The 7909-nt window shown below is 46.8% G+C and overlaps 1 long non-coding RNA gene across 1 annotated transcript; it reads left to right on the top strand.

The window, feature by feature from the left end:
* The first annotated feature begins 1271 nt into the window (after positions 1-1271).
* Positions 1272-2082, top strand: LOC119368833. Its single transcript, XR_005176751.1, has 2 exons — positions 1272-1413; positions 1499-2082. It is a non-coding gene; the product is annotated as an uncharacterized LOC119368833 (long non-coding RNA).
* Positions 2083-7909: the final 5827 nt, after the last annotated feature.

Here is a 7909-nt window from a genome sequence, read left to right as displayed (position 1 = left end):
TGGAGGTGTGGTGCGGTTCTTGCCTGACGCCTGGCCTCGTTTAAATAGCGGGCAGACGCGAGGAGCCAACCGATGTTGTGTTTAATGCCAGCTGCCTTGCGGACAAAAGTTTGGCTTGAGTAGGTTTTTCGGCACATGCACAGGTTCAATGGAGGTAGGCGGGGTAGTCTGAAACTGGTTGAATGCGGCGACGAGGCTTGTTCATCCGGTCGTGCAGCGAGCGGCGCTCTCTCGGCCGGCAATGAGAGGTCACATCTGCTTTGGGTCAGCGTCAATAAAGAGCGGCTGCTCTATCAGCGGCATAAATGTGGGCAGCCGGCGTCGGGCGGGAAAGCATGCAGGTGAGGGAAGAGGGTTTTGGGTGGGTCAAGTTAGTCAGACGCATACGTGGCAGCGTTCCGAACTACCAAGCCCCCTTAATTTGTCTCCAATTTGCGGAAAAAGGTACGTTCGGACTACCAAGCGGATCGATACAGACCCGCGTTGGATGACAAAACACGTCCGAAAACTGCGTGGTCTAGACGTATGCCGGTGGTTTGAGGATCGCCGTTGGAGATGCCCTTAAATTGCTTTTCGTGCCCACAAAAAATGAGGCTACGATGCTCTCTCGGAAATCTTTTCCGACTCCTCTATTGAGAACATAGAGTCACTGGCAATTCAGAGGTTGAATAGGTATATCCGAACGCAGACCAATAGTATTTAAAATGTCATTTGCTGGAAAGATCGTACTGAAAGCCTGTAACTAATGTATTTCTCTACCTGGGATAATAATTTTCTATTGATTTTTATGGAAATATTTAGTTTATATATTATAATAAAGACCATAATATTGAGATATTGTACAAAACATCACACTTGTACGGGACTTTTAACCATACCGAGACGTATAGCAGCGCGGAGCACGTTCTGAGCAGGATCAAGTCTCCGCATGTCCGCCACTATACAACAGCAAAAGTGTAGAACAAAGCGAAAATTCAATATAGGTCATACTACCATATAGTACTATTATCTCAGCGGTTGGTTTTCCTCGAGATGCACAATCATGCATGTATATGACCAAGTATTCAGCTCGGCCACTCATTTCTGCATAGTGGCAAACTAGTTTGTCTGATGTCATTTATGAGGCCCAGCTAACTCGGCCCAGTACGGTCTTTGCTACGTGAGATTTCTTGGACCGGCATATGGAGCACCTGGTCCGGCCTATCTCCTTCCGGAGTGGGCCCACTGGACAAGCAACGATGCGGGCAACTGTATTTATTTACAGCCTTATCCTCTCCCGGGTCAATCTGGATCCCCATTGCGCAAGGTCTTTCGCTGCCATGTCTGCTTCTTCTTCCTCCGCTGCCGGGCACCGAGCTGACCCCATGCGGGAAAAAGCCAGGTGATCGGTACTACTGGTGCATCCTTTGGAGTGTGAGTTCCTGAATCTCAAACTCAGATCTGGTCCTTCATCTTTACGTTAGTGCAGTTCTTGATTTTTTGTTCTTCTATTTTTCAGTCTCGTCAGTGTGGGCTTTCCGAGTGGCAAGAGATTTATCCTGCTATGCTGGATTCCGTTAGATCTTGGTCTTTGCCGCGCCCACCATCCCCAGCTTCTCCTGGGCTGCTAGCCTGCAACACCGGAGCTCGCGTCAGGAAGGAGTCCCAGAGTTCATCGGTTGTTCTGTTTCGAATGGATGCCAGCATGTCACCCCGGCCAAGGCCAGCACCATTGTTGATTTCTCCAGGATTGCGCTGCTCATGCTCGCCACTATCTTGATGCTCTTTGTGTTCTTGCTTGGCATGTCTGTCCGGACACTGGCAGTCGTGTATTTCAAGTGAGAGGCGCCATTGGTGTCATGCTTTTGGGTCGAAAGTCGAGTTGGTAGTACCGCTAATGTTTGTTGTGTGTGTGTTTAGTTACTAGTCTCAATTAGATTCAGATCCGTCAGACCAGACATGTGGTACTGCAAATGTCTTGGTTTGAATATGTGTTAACTGGTGTTGGCCTGAAAATGTACCCTGTTGTTATGCGCAAATCAGCTTAAAATGTGTATCCATGTGTTATGTAATCGCCGTGATTTATTTTTTACTTTTCAATGAGATCGCCCAACTGTTTCTGACGCTCGTTTTTCACTGCAACAGAGCAGCATGCCATGCGTTCACCCAGAGAGCCTGTGCACTATCAGCCATCAGCCGGGAAAGGCCAGCCATAACTGCACCGCGCAAAACAGGAGAACGGGGTAATTCTAAAAAAACAAAAAACAAAAAAACAGGAGGGGGGATGCTTCGAGATGATAAAACCAGGGAGGAGCAACGTATTTTTCGTTTTTTCCCGCCCTATGGGCCTTTTAAGGCTGCCAAGAAAAATTCTGGACCATGGTCCAGGATCTATCTTTGTACAAGTACCGGTGGTCCAACTCCGTCAGCTTCGTGAGTTTCTGGCCGGGGGCCGACTCACGTGTCCCCCGTATTCACACAGTAGCTCTGCATCATACGGTGGCCCCCATGCCAATTCCTCTATTTTCTCACGATCGCACATAGAGCATTGAATGCGCCAAACCTGCGTGATAGATGCCATCCAACGGCTTAGATAGTGCTACTATATGGTAGTATGACCCATATCGCTGCTCTCAGAACAAAGAAGAAACAATGAGTCTTAGGTCGAAAATAAAAATCCATAAACATGTACTCCCTCCGTTCCTAAAATATAAGTCTTTTTAGAGATTTCAATATGAACTACATACAGAGCAAAATGAGTGAATCTACACTCTGAACCACGCCTATATACATCTGTATATAGTCTATGTGTTGAAATATCTAAAAAGACTCATATTTAGAAACGAAGGGGGTATTAACAATTAAACATCTAGATCAGTGGCGCTAGTATATTTCTGTACTAATTTTGTGTGTGTCTATTTCCGTACTATGCATTCCAAGCGGCATGGATATACAAATATCCACCAACAAGTTACTAAAGCAAACAATGTTGGACCAAAATTAAGGGAAGCAGAGCAATGGCAAAAGGACTAACCTTGAGAAGGCCTGGAGAGAGGAACGATGTGGGGGAGAATGAGCAGGCAACTCGTTATTGAGCTCAAAATATATAGGACCATGCATCTATGCCGCGTAGTTGCTGCGTTATAGGTCAAACAAACCGCGTTATAAAACAGAAGTAAGCACCCTGCATGATTCATTAGAAGAAAGCTTAATCAAGTCGCGTACCATGCATGCATTCAGTGCAGGTGAGCCCATGCGAAACACAGGGCAGGGATTAAACAATGATGCAGCTGTATGTGCAAATGACGCACTGCGCATTCCCAGTGTTTGTCGTTGCTAGCTGGACTATATTTGTTGGGGTTAGTTAGACACATGGGCGTCAAACTATGCTGCACATTGTGTAAACGAAATACCTTCATATCAAATGAGCGTTAGGTGGTAGGCTTAATTATGGAATTGCAGTCCGACGCGGAGGATATGAGCTACGGGAGGCGGAGGAAAAAGAGGAGAAAGGGGAGGGGAAATCTAACCTCGACGACGGTAGGCGGCTAGCCGGCAAAGTGGGTGTAAAGTGCTACGTACTTGGTCAACAAGGCAGAAACCGCGCCTTGGTAGCGATGCGTGTCAAGGTGAGCAAGACGATCCAGGTGCCATGCTCGAGCACCAAATGCATGGAAACAATTGTTGTTTTTGACGACTCAAGTGCCGTCTCCAATGCTGCCTGTATGGAGGCACGATCTGAACTGCTTTTTGGGGTCGGAGTCATGCGAACTTGTGGTTGCTCGCACGTGAGCTCATGGTTTCACATGCCATTTGTACATGAAAATCAGTACTTCTTGGTAAGTTAAAATCCGTATGAGCGTGAATGTAATGTCAAACAAAATGAAGTTCAGTATGAGTGAATGTAATGTCAAAAAAGAAGTACTAATTGCGGTGCGTTAACATATTGTTGATTTCACGACCGTTGAAAGATAACTACATGCTAGCCACTAAGACACAAAGTACTACGTCTACACAATGGATTAAATATAACATATTTTGAAGCTAAACTTTGAATTTAAAATTTGTTTGAAATTTTGAGGCAAAAATAATTGAGGATTCTCAAGATTTTTCAGAAACCGGATTTTCTGGCACCTCTCAAAAAAAAAGCAGAATAAGAAAAAACCTTGGCTGCATTACAGGTCAACAAGCCGCGTTATAAAACTGAAATAAACGCCATGGTTTATTAGAACAAAGCTTAATGAAGTCTAGTCTCATGTTTTTTTTGAGAAACAAGTCGAGTATCATGTGAGTGTTGAAATATAGGGTGGGCCTTGGGCCATTTGACAATTTCCGAAAAATCTCTAAGGGCCCACGTGGGTATATGGCACTAGGTGTGGTGAGAAGTTCAGTCCCATACCGTTAGGGGAGAAGGAGTTCTGTTTCACATGCTATTGGAGCTTGAGAAGAGAAGTGGGCCCCGCGCGCTCCTTCTCCGTCACGTCACGCCACGCCACGGGTTGCGAGATTGAGCCGAACCGAGCTCACACCTATGCGCTTATTTTTGCCAGTCAGGAACCGAGAGTCTTTGACAGATGGGGCCACGATCTGAGACGTCAGATCATGGGTTGTTACCAACTTGGACATGGGTTTTCCACACGGCTACGCATATATATGTGAGGCGCTGCTAACCCTAGCCGCCACACGAAACATATCGCATCTCTGCCACCACGCCCACTGCCGTTCCATTGCTGCTGCTGCCGCCGATGACTCCATTGATGGGAGAGTAGGCTTCCGAAACCCCGCCTCTCTGGATCCTATACGGGAGAGGGGCGATTAGGTTTTTGGGGAGCGACTACGCGACTGCTCGCCTCCGTTCGTCTACTTCCTCTATGTTCGCGTCGCCTTTGTCATCACCATGTCACCACCACCGAACGTGCCGCCGCCGAGAAACTTGAAGCCGAGAAGAAGGCCGCCAAGGATGTCGCCGCTGCTACGGCCAACTAAGCAACTGGAGTGTATAGCACGTTTATCACACTCCCTTTTTTTTGTTTTAGCAGTACTAGCTATGTGCCTAGATGTATCTACTATATGCGTAGTACATGCTTACTTAGATTGCAATCAACATGTCATTAATACTGTCAATGCCATGGTAGTGATTTATTCTTGAATTAAATTAATCGAGAAATTGCCTATTTACTCAGCAATCCAAAAACCTAATTTGTGTAGGAATTTTTCGAATCATGGTTTTGCTGCTGCACTGAAACCGGATAAGTTTACCGGTACATACTTTAAGCGTTGGCAAACCAAAACCATCTTATGGCTCACGGCAATGAACATGTTCTGGGTCATCGGTGCAACTCCCATAGGAACGCTCAATCCTGAACAGGAGAAGGCGTTCAGGGAGGCCACCGTCTACTTTGTCGGAGCAGTTCTGAGCGTGATCGAAGATAAGTTGGTTGACGCATATTTACATATGCGGGTTGCCAACGACTTTGTGGGAGGCGCTCGAATCTAAATTCGGGGCCACCGATGCTGGTAGCGAGATGTATGTAATAGAGCAGTTCCATGATTACAAAATGGTCGAGAACCGTTCTGTATTGGAACATGCTCATGAGAACCGTTCCACACTAACTTTTGCCCTTTCCGCTGAAGCATATCCATCCAGGAATCACGACAGTCCGTTGAGCAGTCTGCTGGGCATAGGGAAGACATGTCATGAGAGTGGAGATCCGCCGTGGCTGGCTGTAGACTAGTTACCAAGTCCGGTATAGTTTTTAGTCAAAATATGTACGAAATGTAAATGTTTTTGTCTGATTGCATGAATATCATTCGATTTGTATGAATTTTGTCAAGTTTGTTGAAACAACGTTTGAAATGTATGCGGATAGCATTGAATGAATGGCTCCCGCATCCTTGTCAGCGGACTGGTTCCCGGTCCGCAGACGGATGTGGTGTCTGTTTTGCAGGTCAGCGTTAAGATACCTTACAGGTCAACAAGCCGCTTTATAGAACAGAAGTAAGCGGTGTGGTTCATTAGAACAAAGCTTAATCAAATCGTGTACCGTGCAGGCGAGCCCATGCGAAACACAGGGAATGACTAAGAAATGATGCAGCTGTACGTGCAAATGACCCACTGCGCATTCCCAATGTTTGTCGTTGCTGGATTATATTTGTTGGGGTTAGTTGCACACATGGGCGTCATGTAAACCAAATACCTTCATATAAAATGACCGTTAGGTGGTAGGCTTAGCAGTGGCGGAGCTTGAACGAAAATGTTGGGCGGGCCAGACTGAAGAAGAACACATCTTTTTCTAAATTCTGACTCATGACATATTACAAGCACCCAGGTCACAAGATTGAGCTAGCAGATATGTATATATATAATATATATATATGTACCAAAGTACAGTTCAACCATGAGTCACTAATGGGCTAGCTAAAACAAAAGTGTCGAGACATTAGACATGGACCTACTCACATACAATCAACTCAACGATCCTTCTTGCTTGTAAAATCTGCAATGACATCTTCGTGGTTGTAGTTTTCTAGAATTCCACCATCTATGTGAACTAACAAGTTAGTATTAGCCAGATTCTCACCTTCCATCTTATTGTGCAATCTTGTCTTACTGATCTTCATACTAGATCAATTCTTCTCTGAGTCTTATTTTCCATTCCCATGACTACCTATGTTGAAATTTGCGTAAGATCAAATCATCAGGCTATTATTTATCACTAGCAGGACTGATCACTGCGTGTATGGAAAGGAACAAAATCAGGTAATTGCTTAACAAATTCAGAATTTGCGGGGGAAATTTTACCTGTGAAGTGTGCCTGCGGCAAGGGGCTAAGTCATGGGCGTGCCCGTGACAGAATACAAAAGGAGAAGGGGCTGGCCCAGGTCATGCACCAGATTTGGAGACTTGGAGTTGGAGGAGAACAAACGCAGGAATGGATGGCCGGAAGCACGCACGGCGCACTGGATCCCGGTGGATGATGGGCGGCGGGAGGGAGCAGGACAGGGGCGAGGCGAGATCCCGGCGGGCATCGCCGCGGCGGTTGCTTCGAGAGATGGCGGGCGGCACGCTCAGGTGGACCGTGTTCCCTGTCCACGGCGGTGGTCGTCGGCAGCGTGGCTACAGCCTACATGAGTCTTGGACTGAGAGGATGGGGAATTGGGTCAGGCGCGAGTGTGCTTGTGCGTCAAGCGTACGTGAGACGAGGAGACGATGGCCGATGGGGGTAGCCCGTGCGTGCGTGGGCTAGTGGGCTGGGCTAGACGACTAGTAGTAAAAACATTTTTTGTCAAATTCCTGAGCGGGCCATGGCCCGGGTCTGCCCCTACAGAGCTCCGCCCCTGAGGCTTAGGCCCCGCTTGGGATGGATGTAAATTTATACACCTGTATTTATTTTACAAGTGTATATTACCGATCACAGGCTGATTTCCGCTTGGAAACAAAACGACGCGTCGAGACGTGTATCCTAAACCGGCGGAATACGAGCGGAAGCGCTAAACCAAGTAGGGCCTTATGGAATTGCAGTCGGATGTGAGCTACGGGAGGCGGAAGAGAAAGGGGAGGGGAAAAGCTAACCTCGAGGAATCAACAAGGCAGAAACTGCGCCCTAATATCTACGTGTGCGTCTGTCCGTGCGTGTGTGGGGGCCATTGCCAAGGTGAAGGGCCGGGGAGATTCAAGTGCCGTATTGTTCGAGCAATCACGTGGGAAATGATTGAAACGGCGGTTTTTGAGGCAGAACCTGAATCATAAGTATCGGTCAGAGTCTAATGGGTTCACTTCACTCATTTGTATAACTATTGTTTTTTCACTAATGACTACTATCTCAGATACATCGTGGTATGGAATTCTTTGAGTGCTTCAGCCTTGCTTGCACCTGAGCTCTCGTGGTTTTGAATGCCAATAATTTGTGCCTTTTCAGGGTCACCTTTC

This window comes from Triticum dicoccoides, chromosome 2B (genome assembly GCF_002162155.2).
Source record: "Triticum dicoccoides isolate Atlit2015 ecotype Zavitan chromosome 2B, WEW_v2.0, whole genome shotgun sequence".
In the NCBI taxonomy this organism is placed as follows: Eukaryota; Viridiplantae; Streptophyta; class Magnoliopsida; order Poales; family Poaceae; genus Triticum; species Triticum dicoccoides.
The sequence above is the reverse complement of the archived record's forward strand: the minus strand, read 5'-3'. Positions and strand labels throughout refer to the sequence as shown.